Consider the following 24383-nt stretch of genomic DNA (forward strand, 5'->3'; position numbering starts at 1 on the left):
GGGCTCCCGCTCATACAAACCGAAGCGCTGAGCCCTAACACTCCGCCTTCCTTAGACACGAGGAGTCGCCCATGTGTCGTTCACAGGACAGGCAAAGACAAATCAGAGGCCTTACGTCTAACAAGCTGCCAACAAGCAAACAAGGAAACCCTGTTAAAAGGTCAGTCTGGTTTTTAGTACAAAGAGTTTAGAACTTTAGAGAAAAACATTCTTTTCAGTTAAAAAAGAGTAAAGGTTAAGGTCTCCCTCGGGGGAAGGTCTTTTTCCAAGAAACACTGCTGTAAATAACAGAGCAAACTGTGCTTCTCCGTCTTCTCAATCTTCTGCAGTGTGGCTGTACCACTTCATAGGACTGGCTTGTTCAGCGCAAGACTCTGGTTTACATTCTCATACAGAATTAACGAATAGCTTATTTCCATCTGTGAAATCATTCAGCATTTTAGGATTCAAAATACAGCGGCCTTGAATTGACCTTAAACATTAAGAAAGAGAACAAGGGCTTGATGTGTACGCAGGAACCCCACGGGCCTCAGAACTCCACGCCAAGGCTCAAGACCGTGTGCTCTAAGGCAGGGGGCTCCACGAAGGGCCGATTCCAGGGCCGCAATAATCCCCTGGGACAGGAAGGCAGTGTTGGCAACTCACGTGTGTTTTCTCTCTTCCTCTTTGTATTACGCTGTAACGCACATGGGGGCTTCCCTGGTGGCTCAGGAGTAAACAATCTGCCTGCAACGCAGGGGACGCAGGTTCGATCCCTGGCTCAGGAAGATCTCCTAGAGGAGGAATACCCAGCCCAGTATGCTTGCCTGGAGAATCCCGTGGACAGAGCCTGGTGGGCTACAGACCATGGGATTGCAGAGCCAGACACGACTGAGACTACACAGCAGCGGCAGCATAATGCGTGTAACAGACAGCACACACACACGACTTAGCAAGACACTCGTGTACAGATGCATGTGTGAGCGTGCACAATACACGCAGTGCATGTGGGTGTCTGAGTGTGTGTATGTACACGAGTGGGTATATGTGCATGAGTGGTGTACGTGAGTGCGTGTGGTGCACATACGCATACGAGGAGTGTGTGCATACGCAGGGGGGTATGTGTGTATACAGGTGTTTGAACATACATGAACACGTGCACATATGTGTATGGCTGTGTGCAAGAGTGCATGTGTGTACACGTGTGAATACAAGGGGTGTGCGTTTATAAGTATACACGTACATGTGTGCACGTGCATGTACGACTGTGTGCATGAGTGCATGGATACACACACGTGAATATAGGAGTGTGTACACTTGTGTGTAAAGTGTGTGTGTGAGTAAAAGTGCACTGCATGTGTGGCTATGTGTGCGTCCCTGCATGTATGTGCACATATGAACACAGGAGTGTGTGCGTGTGTGTGCTTGTGTGTATACGTGTATGTATGAGTAAGTATGTGCACATGCACACATGACTGTGTATACGTGAGTGCGTGTACATGAAGTGTGTATATGGGGGGCTGTCCCCAACAATGAATCCCCAGTGCCGGAACGGTTAGAAGCACGTGGAGACCACAGCTGTAGAAGGCACCCGTTCTCCCAAGTCATCTCAGGAGCCCAGCCCCTCTGCAAGGAAAAGCACTCTGATGGCCTTAAAACTGTGTTTACAGGTCTCCTTGGGGACCACAAGAATCCTCAAGGAGCCGACAAGCATTTTGTAAGCACCAGCCCGAGGGAACACAGTGAGGAACAAGGCAGGGCCCCTGAGCTCATTAACTCGTCCACACAGCAAACAGCTGTGAGTGTCCGCCACCGCCAGGCACAACCCACGAACACCCAACCTCCAGGGGATGGGGTCAGGCCGCGATCACCCCAAAAGTGCCCTGGGAACCAAGGCACAGCCAGGACGCAGACCCAGGAGACCGGGGATTCCCTCGGTCTGTCCTCAGGGCCATCTGGGCATAAGGGGGTCGGGGGGTCTGGAACACAACAGGGGCTCAAGGAACGTATGCTGAGTGACTCTTTACTGATACTGACTGTGTTTCCAGGAGGGAAAACCAGTACCTTGAAACAAAGCAAAGTCTTCAACTAGAGCACAGAATGTGCGGGAAAACAATAAAATATAAAGCTGAAGAGGTGATGGGAAGAATCTTTTTATCCGAGAAAATAGCTGCAAATAATACATCTGATAAAGGCCTTGGATGTGGAATACGCAAAACAACAACTTTTACACCATAGTTAAAGCACAAATAACCCAATTTAAAAACTGGCAAAGGGTCTGCATAGACATTTCTCCAAAGATGTACAAATGGCCAGGAAGTGCATGAAAAGAGGCTCAGCATCATGAACCATTACAGTAAGATGATGCCCCATGTCACCTCCAATTTAAAAAGATTACACTGACTGTTGGTGAGCATGTGGAAACCCCTCACGCATGCTGCTGCTGCTGCTGCCAAGTCGCCTCAGTCGTGCCTGACTCTGACATGCTTTAGGTCTGTAAATGGTGCAGCTGCCTTTAAAAGCGGCTGGCAGTTCCTCAGAATGTTAGAAACAGTTACTACGTGACCCTGCAACCCCACCCCTAGGTACACACTCAGGGTAAACAAAAATGTGTGTCCACCCGAAGACCTGTAGACAAGTGTCCACAGCGGCACTGTTCATAGGAGCCAAAGAGGAAGAATCCCAATGTCCATCAACTGAATGGGAAAGTCGAAGTGGCGCATGCACTCAACGGAGGAGGAGGAAATAACAACCCACCCCAGTACTCTTGCCTGGAGAATCCACACGCACAGAGGAGCCTGGCGGGCTACAGAGCGTAACAGGGCCGCAAAGAGTCGGACACGACCAGGCGGCTGAGCGCACCACACGCACACAGGAGTATTATCCTGCCGTTAGAGGATTCACGCTGCAACACGGATGAGACGTGAACACAGGACAGACAGCGAGTGAAAAGAAGCCAGTCACGAAAGACCACGCGTGAGATGACGCCATCTACATGAAACACCAAAGGAGGCAGACCTGCAGACCCAGCAGCCGCGTGCTGCTCTTGTAGGGCCGGGCTGAGGAAACGCCCTGAAACCCACCGTGCTGACGGCGACTCGGCGGGACACACACGAAGGACCACTGTGTTGCACGCTTTAAAGGAGCAAACCGCTGGGGAGTAAACAGTAGCCCTACAAGCTCTTTACGTATAGGAGGCGGGTGACGTCAGCAAGAAAGGCAGAGCGTGTGCGCGCGCCTCTCAGTCGTGTCCGACTCCTCTGTGACCCCATGGACTGTGGCCCACCAGCTCCTCTGTCCGTGGGATTCTCCAGGCAAGAATACGGGAGTGGGAAGCCCTTCCCTCCTCCAGGGGATCTTCCTGACCCAGGAATCGGACCCAGGTCTCCTGCACTGCAGGCAGGTCCTTTACCATCTGAGCCACCAGGGGAGCCCATAAAATGTAGGTGACATCGGCAAGAAAGGCAGAGTCGGGCTCTCCAAAAACCCTCTCCTCTACAAAAGCAATGAGGACGAAGGTAAAAGTCGTCAGAATCTGCTTCCTCAGAACACTGGAAAGTGACTACAGGCTTGTGACAATCCGGAGCACATCTGCTGACGCAATAATGAGTGAAGTCACAATGAGGTCACAGTGGAGCAGGCTGGGCCTTCTCCCAGTGTGACCGGAGCTCCTGTATGAGGGAGAGGCTACACGAAGGCACGGTCACACGGCCAGGAGCCACGTGGCGACACAGGCAGGGCAGCTGCAGTCCCAGGGACCCCGGCGGGCCGGCCACCCTGGGAGCCAGACGGGCAGAGAATGATCCTCCCCAACGGGGTTCGGAGAAGACCCCGCCAACACCCTCACCTCCAACTTCCAGCCTCCAGAGCCGTGAGACCGGACAGTCCCGCTGTCTCAGGCCACCCGGTTCATGGCCCTTTCTTACGGCAACCCCAGGAAACTCCCACCAGAACTGCTACAGAATGAGCTCAGAAAAGCTGTCAAACAAACAGCAACCACACCTCAGGAGGAGAACCAGTGTCCAGAGACGCTGCGCTATTTACAGCGTAAGGCTTCAACAACAGCTTCTCAGACACGCAGAGAAACAGGAAAGTGGGGCCGAACGCGGGGAGAGGCGGCGGGACGCAGCGTCGGCAGAAGCTGCTCCGGGACACGTGCGGAGGCTGGAGCTCCTGAAGGCCTTCCACCAGCTAGTTTAGATACGTTCAAAGGACTAAGGAAAAGCATGAGAACAACATCGCACTAACAAGAATGCTAAAAATCAGATATCATAGAAGAGAAACAGATAAAAACTCTGCAGCTGAAAAGTTCAATAACTGAAATAAAAAATTCACTAGGAGCTCAACAGCAGATCTGAGTGGAAAGAAGGCAGAATCAGCAATTGGAAAGACATGTCAATTGCAATTTTCTCCAGTCTGATGGACAGAAAGAGAAAAGGATGTAGAAAAATTATTAGCTCCTCAGAGACCCAAGGGATAACACCAAGCATACCAACATAATCGTAACAAGAATCTCAAAAGGAGGAAGGTTTAGAAAAGATGCTTGAATAAATAATGGCTCAATTTGATTTAAATATCCAAGAACTCAAAAAATTCCAACTTGGATAAATTCAAAGGGATTCACACTTAGATGTGACTTGCCAAATACGAGGGATTCTTTTTAAGATTAGCAGCTGACGCCTCACCAGAAATCATACAGGACAAAAGCAGGTGGGAGAGCAGAGTCTAAGTGCCAAGAATTCCACACCCAGCACAGTTCAGTTCAGTCACTTAGTCGTGTCCGACTCTTTGCGACCCCATGAATGCAGCATGCCAGGCCTCCCTGTCCATCACCAACTCCCGGAGTTCACTCAGACTCATGTCCATCGAGTCAGTGATGCCATCCAGCCATCTCATCCTCTGTCGTCCCCTTCTCCTCTTGCCCCCAATCCCTCCCAGCATCAGAGTCTTTTCCAATGAGTCAACTCTTCGCATGAGGTGGCCAAAGGACTGGAGTTTCAGCTTCAGCATCATTCCCTCCAAAGAAATCCCAGGGCTGATCTCCTTCGGAATGGACTGGTTGGACCTCCTTGCAGTCCAAGGGACTCTCAAGAGTCTTCTCCAACACCACAGTTCAAAAGCATCAATTCTTCGGCGCTCAGCCTTCTTCACAGTCCAACTCTCACATCCATACATGACCACAGGAAAAACCATAGCCTTGACTAGACGGACCTTTGTTGGCAAAGGAATGTCTCTGCTTTTGAATACGCTATCTAGGTTGGTCATAACTTTCCTTCCAAGGAGTAAGTGTCTTTTAATTTCATGGCTGCAGTCACCATCTGCAGTGATTTTGGAGCTCCAAAAAATAAAGTCTGACCCTGTTTCCACTGTTTCCCCATCTATTTCCCATGAAGTGATGGGACCGGATGCCATGATCTTCGTTTTCTGAATGTTGAGCTTTAAACCACCTTTTTCACTCTCCACTTTCACTTTCATCAAGAGGCTTTTGAGTTCCTCTTCACTTTCTGCCATAAGGGTGGTGTCATCTGCATACCTGAGGTTATTGATATTTCTCCCGGCAATCTTGATTCCAGCTTGTGCTTCTTCCAGTCCAGCGTTTCTCATGATGTACTTTGCATATAAGTTAAATAAGCAGGGTGACAATATACAGCCTTGACGTACTCCTTTTCCTATTTGGAACCAGTCTGTTGTTCCATGTCCAGTTCTAACTGTTGCTTCCTGACCTGCATATAGGTTTCTCAAGAAGCAGGTCAGGTGGTCTGGTATTCCCATCTCTTTCAGAATTTTCCACAGTTTATTGTGATCCACACAGTCAAAGGCTTTGGCATAGTCAATAAAGCAGAAATAGATGTTTTTCTGGAACTCTCTTGCTTTTTCCATGATCCAGCAGATGTTGGCAATTTGATCTCTGGTTCCTCTGCCTTTTCTAAAATCAGCTTGAACATCAGGAAGTTCACGGTTCACGTACTGCTGAAGCCTGGCTTGGAGAATTTTGAGCATTACTTTAGTAGCGTGTGAGATGAGTGCAATTGTGCGGTAGTTTGAACATTCTTTGGCATTGCCTTTCTTTCCCGCAAAAAACAAAGGACACAGTGAGACATTCCCAGTGCCTGAAACCGGGAAGATTCCTCACAGGAAACGAAGGCCCAGAACCAGTGAGGCAAACAGTAACCGTGTCAGTAAGTAGAGCAGACAGCACTCCTACTTCCTTATTTGCAATTCTTTTTCCTGGCTGATTCCAAAGACAACTGTATGAAAGTCACAACTGTAAGTGTGTTTTGATGGGGAACGACTTATACAGATGTGATCTGTAAGACAGAAAAGACCCCCTGATGCTGGGAAAAGCTGAAGGCACAAGGAGGAGGGGGAGGCAGAGGGTGAGACGGTTGGATGGCATCACCAACTCAACGGACATGAATCTGAGCAAACTCTGGGATTAATGGAGGACAGAAGAGCCTGGCGTGCTGCAGTCCATGGGGCTGCAGAGAGTCAGACAGGGCTTAGAGACTGAACAAAAGCAACAATTCGTATGTGATGACAGCACAGAAAGGGGAGAAGGGTTTATACGTTACTGAAATCAAACAGTATTCATCCAAGGCAATTAAAAAACACAGAAGCTATAACTCCCACGGGCATCACCAAGAAAATAACCCCCCAAAAGTATAATACCCGGAACAATGTGGGAAGGTAAATGGAACACAGGAAAAAAAAAAAAAATATATAAAAGAAAGCCATAACAAAAGGAGAAAATTAAATTAATGGGGGGAAAGATCATTGAAAGAGCACCAGGAGGTCTCTATTCAAACTTTTCTATGATAAAAACACACGCTTAATACAGAAAACTGCATGATTTTCCTGATGATTAAAATAAGACAATGTCCCAAGACAGAAGGTAAGCTCAGTAATGATTGCCAAATGATGACATGCTTCTGAAGAACCCAAACTTTGATCGCTAGAGGATTTAAAACACAACTCAAAAGACACATTTTAAATCAAAGACATTACTCTCAACCACCTTGAGAACAACCCCTTCCTTAAGTCTGAATCATAAGAAAGCCACGATTCCAAACATCAATTTACTGAACAAGGACAGACATATTTTCTAAGAAAAAACATTTAAGAACAAAAAAGAAGAGAAAGGTATCACTTCCAACAGGCTGCTGTCACCCGACGACCACGGCAGAGGGCAGGGAGGACTCCGGTTTCCCCCGGGGGCCAGTGCTAAGCTCACCAGCGGGACTCTTCTCAAATGGAGCCTCCACAGCCAGTTTAAGCAGCTCCGTAAGACCAGCTGAGATGGCTGGAAGGACGAGAGCTTGAGCAAACTCCCCAAGACAGTGAAGAACAGAGAAGTCTGGCGTGCTGCAGTCCATGCGGGTCACAAAGAGTCAGACGTGACTTAGCGACTGAACAACGAGACTGAAGTCTGGAAGAAGCACCATCTGCCAACCCAGCTCCCACACACATGAAACAGCTCAGACGAGACGGGCCAGCCAGGCCCGTGCCACACGGCGGTGGACAAAGCCTGGCTGTGACCACAGACGGACAGCGGCTGAATTCCAGCCTCCAGTCCCCAGTGTGTGGCTGGCAAGTGAGCGCCTCTGAGCTTTCTGTTTACAGTCAGTAAAAGGCGGCAAAGATGCCCACACCGGGCCCTGCATCACCATCGGAGCCCTGGGGACCGCAGCATCCCGAAGGGCCCTTCCAAAAGCGTCCCCCGCCCTCCCCACTCCAACCCTTCCACACAGAACTGCTCCTCATGGGGTCCCCTGGCGGCGGAAGCCCTGACCTTGAAAAGCCACCAGCCTGGAGCCCGGGCCTGACGCCGGCTGTGTGGGAGCGCGCACTACGCTGCACTCAGCAGACTAGGAACTCCTGGAGTGGAGCCCCTGCGCTCTGGGCAGGCGTGGCGGGTCCAGAATGCCTCTGGGAGCCTTGTCTGAGCCGTGCTGTCTCACTCCGTTCTCATAAGGGCAACCGAGCGGGCAGGTGTCAGCCCGAGGCACTTGCCCTGCAGGTCTGAGAGCTGCTCCCTGGCCCTGCGTCGGGACAGCGGGCGGCTTCCGTCTCCACACTGGACATCTTGCTCTACTGGCCCCGGGGTGACACTGACGGGGGCTGGGTCACTCCCAGGCCAGCCACCTGCGTGGCGCACCCTCCCGCAGCACGCCGAGAGACCGCCATCTGGGAGGACCCGACTCCATCCAGACCCGCGCTCCTGGGACGCCCCAGGTCTGACGACACTCCTGCTCGTCGCGTCCGACCCTGCGACCCTACAGACCTCCGCTCGCCAGCAGCCCACCAGCCTTCTCTGTCCATGGGATTCTCCAGGCAGGAACACTGGAGTGCGTTGCCACGCCCTCCTCCAGAGGTTCTTCCTGACCCACAGATCGAACCCGCATCTCCCGCACTATAGGCAGACTCTTCACCACTGCGCCACCCGGGAAGCCCAGCAAGCTCCAGGTCAGTTAGCCACAAATCAGAGCAAGGAAACTCCAGACACACGCCTGGACCAACAATCCCCCAAACACACTTCTGCTGGAATCTTCAGGCAGTAACCCTGCCGCTGGGAGGCACCCCGAGGGGCCAGCCCCGAGGGCCTGTGAGCAGCTCAGAGCCCGGGCCCTGACTCCCACACGAGGCTCTGAAAGACCAGAGAGGTCTGTGCCACATGTGCCTCTGCTTTCCCTGGCAGACCTCAGCAAACACTGAGGACAAGGGGCACCAGCGGGAGGGCCTCTCACGGGGTGGGGGTGGGGGGCAGCCAGCCGGCTGCCCCGCACCCTTCACGCTGGCTCCGGGGGGCGGCTCTGAGCACCCGAGAACTGCCTGAGCCCGCTCAGCCCCACCTCCCTGGGGGTCTCCCCACGGGCAGAGAGGCCCTCACTGTACTGTGGCTTTCAAGCCACTGGGGGGTCACAGAGACCCAAAGGCAGCCAGTGGCAGAAGGACCCCACCGGCTCTGCAGAGCGGCAGGGGGACGTGTCTTCTGATGGACTCCAGGTTCGGGGTTCCACCTCCTCTGCCCTCCTGGGCTGAGGTCCAGCGGGACACGGCTCAGTGACAGCAGAAGCCTCCAGAGTGAGCATCAGGGTTACCCTCGGGCTCGGCCGCGCTCAGGTGCAGAATGAATGGTTGAGATAGCTATTGTCGAAAGAAGCAAAAACCGGGGCGAGGGCGTGGAGGCACTGGCCGGTGGGACGCGTGACGCGGTGCAGCAGCAACAGAGAACAGCACAGCAGGTCCTCAGAAAGCCAGAGCCACCCGAGAGTCCAGCAGTCCCACGTCTGGGTCTGTACCCAGAAGAACTGAAAGCAGGAACTAGAAGCCGCGGTCGCACAGCCAGGATCACGGCACCCAAAGGTGGAACTGCCAAGCGTCCAGGCTTCCCGGGTGGCCCAGTGGTAAAGAACCCGCCCGCAATGCAGGAGCCACAGGAGCCTTGGGCTCGATCCCTGGGTCAGGAAGATCCCCTGGATGAGGCAATGGTCAGCCCACTCCAGTATTCTTGCCTGGAGAATCCCACAGACAAGAAGCCTGGTGGGCTACAGTCCATAGAGCAGCAAAGAGTCAGACACGACTGAAGAGACCTAGCACCCAACTGTCCACTGACGGATGATGGGTCAGCCAAGTGCAGTCCATCCACACAATGGAACAGCTGCTGCTAAGTCACTTCAGTCGGGTCCAACTCTGTGCAACCCCATGGACTGCAGCCTACCAGGCTCCTCCGCCCATGGGATCTTCCAGGCAAGAGTACTGGAGTGGGGTGCCACTGCCTTCTCCGAATGGAACAGTGCTCGGCCTTAAAAAGGAACCAAGTACTGAACCCGCGACATCACAGAGGCGCCTTGAGGACGTCACACTTGGTGAGACAAGCCAGACACAAACACAAGTGGTGTGTGATTCCACCCTCCTGAGGTTCCCAGAACGAAGTCACAGAGGAAGAAAGTAAACGTGGGGGGTGTGATCAGGGGCTGGGGAGCGAGCGCTCGGCGGGCAGTGCCAGCTGTGCAGGATGGGCCTCTAGACTCGGGCGGCACCCTCACTGACACGGCGGAACGAGCGTGCCTACCACCACGGAAGGCGCACCTGGAAATGGCCAAAGCTGTCGTTGTGCATATTTCACACGCGAAAACACTAGGGTTGCTGCCCGCCCCCCAGGACTCTCGGCTGGGGCCTAGGAATCTGAATTTCTAACGATTTCCCAGCGGGTACTGCTGGTCACAGGGCCACAGTGGGAGAACCGCAGACACGGGGCCTGTCCAGACCCCTCATCTGAAAAACGCAGAGGCTCACCTCGCCTCAGCGAGTCACCAGGAACCGAATGAAGGACATTCCAGACGACAATGCTTCCACCAAAATAGCATGAGACGGGGTCAGCAGACACCTTCCGTGTTCAACCTGAATATTCCGCCTCGGACTCATGAAACGGCTTCAACCTTTGGGAACTCCGAGCTATTCTGTTGTTCTGAAACTAACAAACTGTTCTCAGGAAATGGAAGCAGAAGTTTCCTCATCCTTATCATGGCCACAGCCTCAGAAATGAGAATTCAGCAGCTCTGTGGCCAGGGAACGTCAGGAATGCCCCCTCCCCCGATGCCAGGAAACAGAGCCCCCGCCCCGCCCCACCTGTGGTCAGCTCGCCTCAAACAGTGATGTCAGCACTCGGCTCTTCACCACCCATAACTCAGGCGCTCCGACACACTGTGTGTGGCCTCCACTTCATCAAGTTCAAGGTTCACCTGTCGCTCAGTACCTTATTTTACGTGGCCTCACGATATATCAACATAAAGCAAACCCTCCAGCCCAGCGATCCGTGAGCACCCGCACACTGTGCGTGCTTGTCCACGCGTGCAGAGCTGTGATGCGACACCACCTTCAAGCACGTTTCCAAGTGTCCGTGACCACACTCCTCTTTCAGCTTTTCTGTAAAAGCAAAAGCCCTCCTAACCCCTAGCCACGCGTGTAATCACCGTGAACAGGCTCACTCCGTGGCGCCCCGTTGTCACACCATGCGTGCTCAGCTGTGTCCGACTCTGCGACCACATGGGCTGCAGCCCTCCAGGCTCCTCTGTCCATGGGATTCTCCAGGCAAGAACCCTGCAGCGGGCTGCCATGCCCTCCTCCAGGGGATCTTCCCTGCCCAGGTATCAAACCATGTCTCAGCTGTCTCCTGCGTGCATTACACACAAATTCTTTACCCCTTGAGCCATCAGGGGAATGGTCATGTAACTTTTAAGCACACACATTTTTGTTGTGAAGAAATACTTCAAATAAACACGAAAATACAGAAAACATCAGAACCCATGTACCCACCGAAATTTCACTCAAGAGGACACTGTGCCATATTCTTTGCTGAAAAAAAATTTAAAGTGTTCCAGACGCACAACATCCTCCCAGCCCTGTCTCCTATTCCAAAGTCACCGCCATCCCAGAGTTGACAGGCACGACTTCCGCGAGGTCTGTGCGCTTTCTCTACCTAAGTGTCCGGAAAGTATCTGTACATCCTGTACTTCATTACGCAGAATAAACACACAATTGGTTTCTTTTCCCAATGGCTGTGAAAACTTTTTTAGACTGAAACAGGGTGTGCTGACAGGAAAGAGCACGTCTCACACCCGTTCAGCGCAGGCAGCTTGCACAGCAGCGCAGCAGCACCCGGACAGACACCCCTCACGCGGCTCCTCTCCTGGGAGAGAACGCTAAAGCCTCGGGCCAGCTCTGCAGGGTGCACAGCACACAGGGCGAGTCCCTCTGCTGCTGACTCTTCCCACTCCACACGCTGGGTGCGGCCCTCCGCGGACGGCCCCCCCTCTTGCTGTGGGTCAGCCAGAGCACACCGCTCACGCTGTGCCCACGGGCGCCTGGACAGTGTCACACGCCGCTGCCAAGGACAGGCCAGCGCCCTCGTGTTGGTACACACGTGTGTGCTTCTGCTGCGCCCATTCCCAAGAGTGAAATTACTGCATCCTGGGGCTTTGTGTGCGTAGCCCAGCAAATAACCCCAGGTCTCCAAGTGGCTGAGCCAATGGACACTCCCAGCCGCACCGGGGGCTCCAGCCGCCTCACTACTTCCTGTCTGGTTTCACCCACCGTTCCAGAAGGCCCCTGACTCTTACCGTCCGCAGTCCATCTGCCATTTTATCTTGGTTTCTCCTCTTTTATGTTCTGTACTCTGTGAAGTTATTAAGACTGTTACCTGCAGACAGGGCATAATGACTCAGGGACAGAACTCAAAGGCACTTAGCTGTGCTCCACTAACTGCTTTCTGCTGTTAAAAGCAGCATGAAGAACACTGCCGTGCACAAAGTACTTTGCTCTGTTTTTTAATTCTCTCCGTTACAATCAGTTCCTACAGAATTCTACATTTTTTTCCTGCTAACAGACACTTCCCCGAATGGCTTTTATCCGCCCACATGAGCCACACCACATCGCTAACACACCTCTTCAGACACCCCTCTCGGAGAGCCACCACAGTCATCTGAGTCATCTGTGTGTGTTTCCTAGCAGCATGGAAGAGATAAAAGAAAAAGGGCTTTCCTGGTGGCTCAGGGGTTAAGAACCCGCCTGCCTGTGCAGGGGACACGGGTTTGATCCCTGGTCTGGGAGCATCTCACGTGCTATAGAACAACTAAGCCCGGGGGCCCCAACTACCGCGCCCGTGGGCCCGAGAGCGCAAGCTCTCCAACTGGAGGAGCCACCACCACGAGAAACCAGAGCGCCACCATGCAAATAGCCCCTGCTCACCGCTAATAGAGAAAAGTCGGCACAGCAACGCAGACTCAGCACAGCCATAAATCAATCAATAAAACGATTTTTAGAAAAAAAAGAAAAACAAACTAAAGCTTCCTAAGTGAGGATCAGAATGACAACACATCAGCAGAACAGCTCTTAACGCAAGCTTCCCCAACTCCAGCACCGCCTGCCCGAACGTTCGTCTTTCTCAGCCGGGAAAGGCTCCTGCCCCCTGACCCCTCTCTCCAGCCACACTGGCTCCCAGCGCCGCCGGGAACACAGCTCACACCTGCTGGCCTGGGCGCCCCTGCCTGCCACCTCTTTGGCCAGGGTCCCCTTCCCCAGAAACCCACCACCCAAAACCGTCTCCTTGGAAACTCGGTCCCGAGTCGCTCTCAGTGACGCCTCCTCAGTGACAGCAAGCTGCACCCCAACCGCCCCCCAGCCAGAGCTCCCACCTGCACCCCACTTGCCTCGTCCACCAAATACTGCCCACCTCCACGGCGAGAACAGAAACCCCACGAGAGCAGGCCTTTTTGTTTACTTTGCTCCCAATTAGTAGCCCAGCGATTAAGAACAGTGTCCAGCAGAGAGTAAGTGCCCAGTAAGCATCTGTCAACGCAAAGCAGGAATCGAACTCCCAGGAGCAAGAAGGCCACGTGGAGCAGTCAAGGCCTGCCGTGTCTCCCAGGCGGGAGGACCCCCCGCCCCCACAGTGCACTCGGGCCTCCCTGGCGGCAGGAACCCCGCCTCGGTGAGCTGCAGCAAGAGGAAGAGCTGTTCTCACAGGACGGCCGTCAGCGCGCCGCCACACAGAGCCCTGAGCAGCGACATCCCCACCCTGGCCTATCTGCCCTCCTCCATGCTCTCTGCCAACTTGCGGCTATATCTGTTTATCTTCCCAAAGAATGTAAGACAAAAACCCTGATTCTATAAAGCTGCACTGGCCTTGTGGATAACCAACCCACACCACAAGAAAAGGATGTTTTCCACCTTCCTGCAAAGGTTTAAGTGCTTTTTGTGTGTGCACGCTCAGTCACTCAGTCGTGTCCAACTCTTTGTGACCCTATGGACTACTGCCCGCCAGGCTCTTCTGTCCATGGGATTTCCCAGGCAAGAATACTGGAGTGGGTTGCCACTTCCTTCTCCAGGGGATCTTCTTCCCAACCCAGCAATCGATCGAGTTGCAGACAGAGCGTTTCCGCCTGAGCCCCTGGGAAGCCGTCAGGTGTTTTTATACTTTGCTTTACATAATATAAATATAAACAACAACCTCTTAAGGTCCCTCCAAGCCCTCTGTACTTACTAGTTGGGAATTTCCAAACCGAATCCCCTCTAGCCTCAGAAGCACAACACAGATGCAGCTTCTCCAGGGAGTGCTCCCCGAGTGCCCGCTGGAGAGGCCGGTCTTTGAGGTCTCGGGCTGGCCTGAGTGTCCTGGCCGAGCTCCTCCAACCCACCTGGTTCACAGGCTTCCCACACACACCACGCAAACCCCCTCAGGCAGCCCTCACTCCCTGATTCTGCCCAGCAAGGAGGGCACACATCATGTACACCGCAAAAGTTCCGCATGACGATGGACAGGCCGGTTTCCAAACAAGACCACCGCCAGGCACCGTGCCCACACCAAACACAACTTCACCCAAGAGGGACCATGCCCCCAAACGCCAGAGCTAAAGCTACAAACTCCCAGCAGAAAGCACAGGAGCAAATCTCTGTGACCTTAGGTCACACAAAGCCTTCCTAGATATGACCCCAGAAGCACCAGCAAAAGAAAACAGACCAACTGGACTTCGTCAAAATTAGAAACCGCTGGGAACTTCCTGGCGGTCCAGTGGTTAAGGACGCGGCACTTTCTCTGCCAGGGCCAGGTGTGACCTCTGGTTGGGGAACTAAGATTCAGCAAGCCACACAGCGCAGCCAAACAACAGCAACAAAAAAGAACAAAACCAAACCCTATTTGCTATAAAAGATCATCGAGAAAGTGGAAAACAACCCACAGAACGCAGACAAAACCATGTATCCAATGAGGGACCTGAGCCTAAGTACATAAAGAGCCTTACGACTCTAGCTTTTAAAATAGACAAATTCATCTTAAAGGTTGACAAGTGATCTGAATAGACGTTTCGCCAAAGGAGGGGCACAGAAGGCCAGCGGCACCTGAAGAGAGGTCCACCCCCTGGGGACCGGCCGCTGGGGCGGCTGCAATCAGGAAGGCAGGCAGGAACCGTGCTGGCGAGGCCGTGGAGAGCCTGGAACCCACACACTCGGCGGCGGGGAAGTCCGGCAGCCAACCTCAAAAGGTCAAACACGGGTTGTGAGCCGATGACGCCACTCCTACTTGGCGCCCACGGGAAATGGCACAGCAGGCCCACACAGAGACAGGCACAGGGACGCTGGCGTCAGCGCCAGTCACGACAGCCAAACACGGGGACAGCCCAGCCACCAGAGGACTGATGCACGAGTAAGAAAAATGTGAGTTACCCACGCAATGGAGTATTACTCAGCCATAAAAAGAAACACCGATTCATGCTACAACACAGATGAACTCTGAAAAGACTGCTGAGTAAAAGGAGTCGTCACTAAAGCCTTCAAAGTACTAATACATGGTCCTATTTACATGAAACCTCAAGAAAAGACAAATCTTAGCGACGGAAAGACTAGTGGCTGTGTAGTCTGGGGCACGAGGGGTTTGGAGGGAAAGGGGGGCGACTACCGATGGGCACCGGATGATGAGAATGTCCTAGAATCAACCCTGGCGAAGGCTGCATCACTCTCAGGCTGCACTAAAAACCAGTGAGCAGCACACCTGAGGCGGGTGAATTACACCACGTGTGAGTCAAACCTCAGCCAAGCCTCAAAAACGCCTGAGGAGGTCCTTCTCTGCTCTGCAGTTCTAGTGAACAAGGACTAAGCGTCCTCCTCGCCCGGGATGGAGCCTGGAATGCAGACGGCTCGCACTCTAAGGGAAGGTGTCTGCCAAGAAGGAAAAGACCATCCACCTGCAAAACCCTCCAGGTGGGTTGCAGGCACGAGCGAGAGAAGCTGAGCTGGGGAGGCCGCCACAGAAACGCCACGTGGCCACGCTCAGGACCCCGGGGACCTCCCTGGCGTCCACGAGGCTGTGAAGTTGCAGGTCCGTCGCAGCCATTGAGTCCAAGAAGCCCCTTAATAAAGCGTTTTCCCCCTTTCTCCTCCCCACATGGACCCAAAAGCGGGATGAAGACGGTCACTCGGACCATGTGTGCAGGGTCGACCACCACTGAGGAGGCACGACCAGGTTCTGAACCTTCTGGGTGCTTATGTCTCCTTAACCCTGCAGACACTCCAAGTAGATACTCTGACTTCATTTTATAGATGTGAAACCTGGAGGCCCCATGGCAGCAAGGTCGGCCGGAGGTCAGGGTGAACCAGGTGACTCGTGGGGCCAGAGCCCACGCCCGGTAAGGGGGCTCACAGGGCCTCATTCAACGCCCACAACACGCAGGGGACCGGGGGCACACCACACTCCCGGGCCAGCGGTTGGGGCACCTCGGTGCAAACGCCCGACCCCCCGTGACTGTGAGCGAGCAGAGCTGGGCCAGCGGTCGGGGCGCCTCGGTGCAAATGCCCGACCCGTCATGACTGTGAGCAAGCAGAGCTGGGTCAGAGGTCGGGGCGCCTGGGTGCAAATGCCCGACCCCCCATGACTGTGAGCGAGCAGAGCTGGGTCAGAGGTCGGGGCACCTGGGTGCAAATGCCCGACCCCCCGTGACTGTGAACGAGCAGAGCTGGGCCAGCGGTCAGGGCGCCTCGGTGCAAATGCCTGACCCGTCATGACTGTGAGCGAGCAGAGCTGGGCCAGCGGTCGGGGCGCCTCAGTGCAAATGCCCGACCCATCATGACTGTGAGCGAGCAGCTCAACTCTCTGCGCCGTTTCCTCCTCTCCGAAACGGGGATACCACCAGGCGCATTACTGGTAGACAGCAAGAATTTTAAAAATACAACTGTATGTGAAAGCATAGAGCACAGTGCCCGGACAAAACCGCAGACTGAGATGAACTGCTGGCCAGGGCATGCTGGTCACTCCAGTGCTGGGTCCCACAGCGACGTGACTCCCTAAATCCCACGAGAACCCCCAGAGCACAGACCGCCCCGGCCCTCGGGAAGGGCACGCGAACTACTGACATTCACGCCGACGGGGCTTCTCTGGCTGCGAGCGGCCGTTCCTCCCTGGGATCAGACCACACAGAGAGGGGAAATGGCTTGTTTCCTTAGGACATCACAAAACAGAAGCCCAGCCCCGAAAGGAGTCACCTGTCAGATGGTCTCCCCTGACCCGACTCCTGGCAAGAGGAACCTGCCCGCCCTTGGGGACCCTGCCTCTTCAGGAACCTGGCAAACGAGCTTCTGGGGCTCGTGGAATCTGTTCATCAAGGTCTCGGGCCTCTCACTTCTGGAATGCGTTCATGTGGGGAGGCCCAGGGACTTTTTCCAGAGTTTAAAAAAAAACAACACTATTTTAGCTAACTCGGGAAATCTTGGAATTACTGACGAAGCAGAAGTTCAAAGTTCCAAAGAGAATACTTGTCTCTGTTTAACTCAATTCAGTCTGGTTTTGGTTTTGTTCTTTAAAAAAAAAAAAAACACCCTCCTCCCAGGCCTGTATGGTTTCGTCTAAAAGTGACTCAGGTTTTCTAGGATCTCTGGACGTGAACGTGAACATGTTCCAAAATCCCCGGCAGGCTCCATCTCTGGATCCAGCGGAGGCGGCGCAGAGAATCTGCGTTCGCAGCCTCAGTCCCTCTCATACAACTCCAAGCAATCACCCAATATTATAAGCCAAGTGACATACGATTAAATTCACTTAAACAGATATTTGTCGCTCACAGGGAGGGAGACAGGGCCCCTGCCTGCCGGCTGCCTTCGGAGTAGACGACTAGGAACGCAGTTAATCAACCAGAACGCGGAACGCCTCGGAAACTGGCGCGGACAAACTGGGAGCTGTGAAAAACGTCACAGGAAGAAAAACACGAGTCAGTTTCCCCCACAACTAAACCTGCACTGAAGGTAGACAGCCGGTCCTCCAGACAAGGACGGGCCGAGCGCCCACCCAGGCCCGCCCGCCCCAAAGCCCAGAACCGGAGGGCACGGCTGACCCGAGCAACGCCAACATGACGGGACTCGGCCCGAGCTTCACACACGGGGCGGGAGCTGCTACTGCTGGGCTTTCACACCCACCACCGCGGAAAACGAGCCCCTGCGACGCCCCCCAGGCTGAACGCGGGCTTCCAGGGCGCGCGGCAGGGCTGGGTCCCCGCTCGGCAAGGACACACCCTCCGGGCGGACGCTCCCTTTCTGGAAAGAGAAGACCGCACACCTCACGCGGGTCTCAGGTGGTCTCCACAAGAACAGGATCCTGGAACCTCCTTCCTCTCAGAAAACCCTGAGGACCGAAGCGTCTGTGTCTGGGAGGGGCTGGTTACTCAGTCAGAAGCCGATTCTCCAGACAGGCCCCAGAAGGGGGCCCGCGGTGCAGACAGCAGAGTGGGCGGTGAGGAGGTCAGACCCGACGCACCCCGGAGCCGGGCGCCGGAGGGGACTCCAGCTCGACCACCACCAGCAGCAGGTGCCGGGCGAGTCAGTCTCTTCGTGCCTCGGTTTCCCGTTTGTAAAGTGGGGTGAGTGAGACCCCTCACCGCACAGCATCACTGCAGGATTAAGCTAGTTGACGCGTCAGGCACAAGGAAGGCCTTGGCCATCACTGCAAACACCCCACAAGTCCCCCGACCAGGGAGGTGGAGCACGGGATACTCTCTCCCCGCAGCAGAGCCCCTCTCAGGGGAACAGAACCCCCACAGCGCACGGGGAAGCTTGAGCCCCTGGCAGAGACTTCCACGAGACCCCGACTTCACTGTCCCTCCCTTGAGGACGCGTGGGGGGCAGAAGCCACCCCAAGGTAAGGACCTGCACGCGCACAGACCGGCCTTGGGGCCTGAAGAACTGACTACGCAATTCCAAACCCCGCCCGTGAGCGGTCAGTTCTGGAAGCCCCAGCCACCCCGCCGCCTGGACTGGAACTTCTCGGGAGCTGGGAGGTGGAATTACGGTTCCACAGATAATGAGCTGTGCAGAGTCAGGAGTGTCACCCGACCCTATCCCAGCACAGGGCCTCTGCACTTCCAACAGAGGTGACATTCCCAGACGTCCCTCCTCCCAACACACGATGCTGGAGGCCCTGTGGCCCCTTCCTGCTGGTCCCAGGGGCCCCTGGCACACCTGAGCTTGCCAGCAGCTGGGCCAGCGCCAGTATAACCAGACACAGACATCGGAAACAGCAGAGCCAGCAATCTCCTGCTGATGAGCTGCATGGTTCTCCTTTGGGGGTGGGTGTTGACACAACAAACACGCACTTCGTTATAAATACATCTGCAATATTAACTAGAGAGTGGAAGCTGAGAGGCCAAAACTGCTACAAAACTATTTTCAAACAAGATCCCTGGCGCCCACCTCTGCCTGTCAAGCTGTGTTATTAGCAAATCCACTTACTGTCACAGGATCTGGGACACACTGGGGTTTCCCTGACACTTTTCTCCTGGGAAACAGATACCGACACACGGCATGTAAAATGTCTGCGGACAGCTTTATGTATCAACACACGTGGTTTGACCTATCCAGGTCAAAAACGGAAAAAGAGCATTGGCAGGACTTCCCTGGTGGCCCAGGGCTAAGACTCCGCACTCCCAGCGCAGGGGGCCCGTTCCATCCCTGGTCAGGGAACTGGACCCCAGAGGCCACAGCTAAGACCCGGTGCAGTCAAATAAACAAACACAAAGATTAAAATGCTAACAGCCCTGGGGTCCTGGAAGCCCCTGTCCTGGGCCCGCACAGGCCTTCCCTTCTCCGGCCAGAGGTGGCCACAGCCCCATTCTCACGGTCTCTCCCTTGCTCCTCATTTACTGCTTCACCACCTGCGTGAGCGTCCCCACACAGCAGAGTCTAACTGCATGGTGCGAACTTTATATAAATAGGAGTCACATGGTGTGTCTTTTCTCTGGCTTCTCTCTAACACCCTCAGTAGAGGGCACAGGGATGCAGAACTTGTATTTGCAGAAGGTCACTAAGCAGGACACGTCCAAGGTCATCTAAGGACATTGCCCCAGCTCTTGAAGTCTAACAACGGAGCTTACTAAACCGTGGTTCCACACGCACAGCCGACAGCAGCCATCACCGCTGGGCTGGGGACCTAGTTTAGCAGGAGAGAGGCTTTGTTTACCAAGTGCGAGCATCAGGACAAGTTTTAATGCTGACTCCGGGTGAAGGATCACATTTTACCACCTTCGTACTCTACAAACGCGCACACACACTCCTGGATTCACTGTCACGCAGACCTCAAACAGAAAAGCGTGAAAACTCCACGTAGAATACTGTTAAGGCAACCGAGCGGACAAGATGTAAATACACCCTGAGGTTAACCATGTCCAGCACGCATGCACAGGAGCAGGAAACAGCCTAAAACCAGCGGCTGTGGGCTCACGGGTGATTTCTCTTTTATAAGACGTTCGTATCTGTGGTTATGCTACTTGTGCAACCTTCTCCTCAGAGTGCAGAGTCACACACCACATGAAATCTTACCGGTCCGGTTACGACTCATTCATAAGACTTGTAGGCAAGAACGTCACCAGCGCAAAGCGGGTCAGAGAGTCTCGGAAAGGCGTGTCTCGATACTCCCAGGGTTGCCTCCAGACCCTACCCCAACTGCCCTGGAACTCACCAGTCATGAGTCTTTACCTCACACGTGCTTAGCATGCATACTTCAAAGTGGATACGACAGCTGATGGACCCTGAACACACCCATCCCCGTACCCCAAGGCACGAGAGTCCTCCTCCAACCAGGCGAGCCGGAGCAGCGCCAGGGGTGGCCTCAGCCTTTTCCCGGAGCTCCACTTGCGGAGCACGCCCACCCCGGCCACACGAGGTTTTAACACTGATCGTTGTTGGTCAGTTGCTGAGTTGTGTCCAACCCTTTGTGACCCCATGGACTGCAGCACGCCAGGCTTCCCTGTCCTTCATTGTCTCCTGGAGTTTGTTTAAATTCATGCCAACTGGGTCGGTGATGCCATCCCACCATCTCATCCTCTGTCGTCCCCTTCTCCTCCTGCCTTCAATCTTTCCCAGCATCAGGGTCTTTTCCGGTGAGTCGGCTCTTTGCAACAGGTGGCCGAAGTACCGGAGCTTTAGCTCCAGCATCAGTCCTCCCAGTGAACGTTCAGGCCTGACCTCCTTTAGGACGGACTGGCTGGATCTCCTTGCTGATGCTTTCCCCAGGAACCTCTACCTCAAGTCTGCTTATGATTTCTTAACTATTCTACAACAAACACATTCAAAGGATGAAAGATGAAAACGCTACCGTTCTTCAGAGGGTAACATGGCCAGGGGTGCGCTCTTTGAATCCCTGAGGGTCCAGGCCGCCAGCCTGCTCACTGGGCCTGGGTTCTAATCACCGGGGCAGCTTGTCTCGACATGCATTGCAGGCCCCGGGAAGGCCACTCCCATCTCTCTGGCATCTCACCACTCCAGCCTCTCCCATAAGCCTGCACGCTGCAGGCCAAACATCTCTTTTTCTGGTGCATTTTTCTTGGGAAGGAAAAAATAAACCAAAACAGAATTCCCCTACCGGAACACATCACTTTCTTGCTAACCACAAATTCTGGCAAAATCTGCTCTACGTAGGAGAGATTCAGTTCCTCTTTCCTCAGATGGACACATTTTACCTTGCAAATTGTGTGTGTGTGTGTGTGTGTGTGTGTGTGAGAGAGAGAGAGAGAGAGAGAGAGAGAGAGAAACAGAGTTCAAAGAGCATTAACACCAATTTAAATAATACTCACACAGCTACCATTGTTACCAAACTGTGATACTATCTTAAAAAACACTTAGGATAAAAATGTAATTCTAGGGAATTTCCTGGCGGTGCAGTGTGTCAGGACTCTGCACCTCTACTGCAGGAGCCCAGGTTCCATCGCTGGTTGGGGAACTAAGATCGTGCATGCTGCAAAAAAAAAAAAAAAAAACACATGTAATTCTATTCCAACAGCAGAGCCCTGTCTCCATTAGCAGATGCTGGGATATAAAGAAATAATGGTTTCTGTCCCTCAGGAGCTGACAATAGAAATGTGTGTGATGGAGGGAGAGAGATGGACAGGAAGGTATTTTTTTGCCCCAATGCAGATGGTACTTTAAAGTATAATTTAATCCGTCAAATGCATACATCTCAAGTGACAGCTCAGTGAACTGCCTGACAAATGCGTCCAGGCAGAGCGGCGGCAGCGGGGTGGTCGCGGAGGCACAGGGGGCGTGGAGACCATGCAGGTGGGGTGGGGGGAGGGCATGGAGACCACGCAGGCGCGGAGAGAGGCCGGTGGCTGGCTGCAGAGTCGCTCGGAGGACAAGGAGAGTTCAGGTCTGATCCCACAGAAAGCCAGGAGGCCCCCCCAAGGCTTGGGAAGACGAACAGCTCAGAGCTTCCTAACCGAACGGCAGGTACGGCATACATTCGGCGAGGGGCTGTGGCAGAAGTGAAACGGATCACTTAGGACACGGTGCTTTCACTGCCAAGGTCCAGAGTTCAATCCCTGGTCAGGGAACTAAGGTCCCAGGAGCTGTGAGGCGCAGGGAAGAAGGAAAGAAGGAAGGGAAGACTACATCTAGATAGGCAGGGTTGTAGGGAAGTAGGGCTAGGACCCAGGGCTAATCTGTATTCTTATCCAGTATGATGCAATTCCCAAAATCAGGTCAGACAAGCAAGCACCTATCACACTCATTCTTAGGCACTCCAGGGCATCATCGCTGAGCTGCATAACCTCTGAAGAGACCCTGAAATAAACTCTCATGCTGCAATCAGAAAACAGGGTTCCAGTCAGATATTTCGATGGTTACGACTTTAATATGAAATCTACAACAGGTCTAAGACCAAAATACAAAAAGAACTGCAACAAAGCAAAAAAAAAAAAAGAACAATCCCATAAGAAAACGGGCCAAAGATAAGAAACAGTCAGTTCAGGAAGGCCATACAAGATCAAAGCATCACAAGAACTAAACCTCACTGATAACTGAAGAAATAGAAATTAAAATAAAAATAAAACATGTTCTTAATTTCTCTAATGCTGAGGGAATTAAAAAACAAAACAAAACATGGCACTTAATGGTGATGAGGTTACAGGGAGAAGATGCATCCTATTACAGGTATAAACTGGCAACACTATCAGAGAGGACCATTTGTCAGTATTTGTTAAAACAAAAAACGTGCAACTGTACTCCCCTGGTGGCTCAGTGGTAAAGAATCCGCCTGCCAACGCAGGAGACATGGGATTGATCCCTGATCCCGGAAGATCCCACATGCTGCAGAGCAACTAAATCCGGGAGTCACATGAATCTAGCTGTGCTCTAGAGCCCAGGACCCACAATTACTGAACTCTGTGCCAGAGAGCCTGCGCTCCGCAACAAGACAGCCCACCACAGTGAGAAGCCCCCCACAACTAGAGAGCGACCCCTCATCAGCTGCGACTGGAGAAAAGCCCAGGCAGCAAGACAGACCCAGCACAGCCACACATAATTTCTTTAAAAACGTGTGCAACCCTATGACCCAGCAATTTCGCTCCTTAGGGTATTTAAGGCAGAATGTGGGTGTGTGCTCAGACGCTCGGTTGTGTCCGACTCTTGCAACCCTATGGACTATAGCCCACCAGGTTCCTCTGTGCACGGGATTTCCCAGGCAAGAATACTGGAGTGGGCTGCCACATCCTCCCCCAAGGGATCTTCCAGACCCAGGGATCAAACCCAAGTTGTCTCATCTCCTGTACTGGCAAGTGGATTCCTTACTGATGAGCCACCTTGGGCAGCCCTTACAGCAGACTGATGACCTCCACAGTTACCCCCACCCTAACCCAGAAACCGTGAGCCTGTTACAGACACAGCGAAGGGGAACCAGAGTGCCGATGAAATCCGGGTCGCTGATGAGCCGACGCTAGAAGTGGGAGAACCCACTGGATTACCAGGTGGGCCCGAGGTAATCCGAGAGGTGCTCAGAAGTGGAACAAGTGAACAGAAGAAAGAGGCAGAGTCAGCACAGGACGGGACGGCGTGGCCTGGGATAGTGGAGCAAGGGGGTGATCACGCGGGAGAGACCAAGAAACGGCTTCTCCCCCAGGGCCTCAGGAGGAATGCAGCCCTGCCCACAGCCAGATCTCCGCTCAGGGAAACCTGTTGTGGCTACAGGCCTTCTGGACTGAAAAATGAGAAATTTCTGGTTGAGCTACTTTGTGTGTGGTCATTTTGTTACAGCAGCAGCAGTAAACCAATACACGGCCGCAGGGAGACACAGGCAGGCAGGCGCAGGAGGCAGGCGCAGGAGGTCCACATGTTGCAAAACTGAAAGTTAAACTTTTAGGAAGGGAGGTAACACTCACAGCTTAAGCTTCCAGGGATTAGAATATAATACGATTCTTGGGGCTCCCCTGGTAGTACAGTGGGTAAGAGTCTGCCTGCAATGCAGGGAACACAGGCTGGATCCCTGGTCTGGGAGGATTCCACATGCTGTGGAGCAACTCGAGTCCGTGCGCCACAACCACCGAGCCTGCCCGCGGCAACGACTGAAGCCTCCTCGCCCAGAGCCTGCGCTCCACTGCGCGAGA

At 53.6% G+C, this 24383-nt stretch overlaps 1 protein-coding gene across 1 annotated transcript in view; it reads right to left on the reverse strand.

The window, feature by feature from the left end:
• The window catches only part of SNX8 (sorting nexin 8), a 40807-nt gene that overhangs the window by 14607 nt on the left and 1817 nt on the right, over positions 1–24383 (reverse strand). The window lies entirely within an intron of this gene.

Source organism: Bos indicus x Bos taurus, chromosome 25, assembly GCF_003369695.1.
Source record: "Bos indicus x Bos taurus breed Angus x Brahman F1 hybrid chromosome 25, Bos_hybrid_MaternalHap_v2.0, whole genome shotgun sequence".
NCBI lineage: Eukaryota > Metazoa > Chordata > Mammalia > Artiodactyla > Bovidae > Bos > Bos indicus x Bos taurus.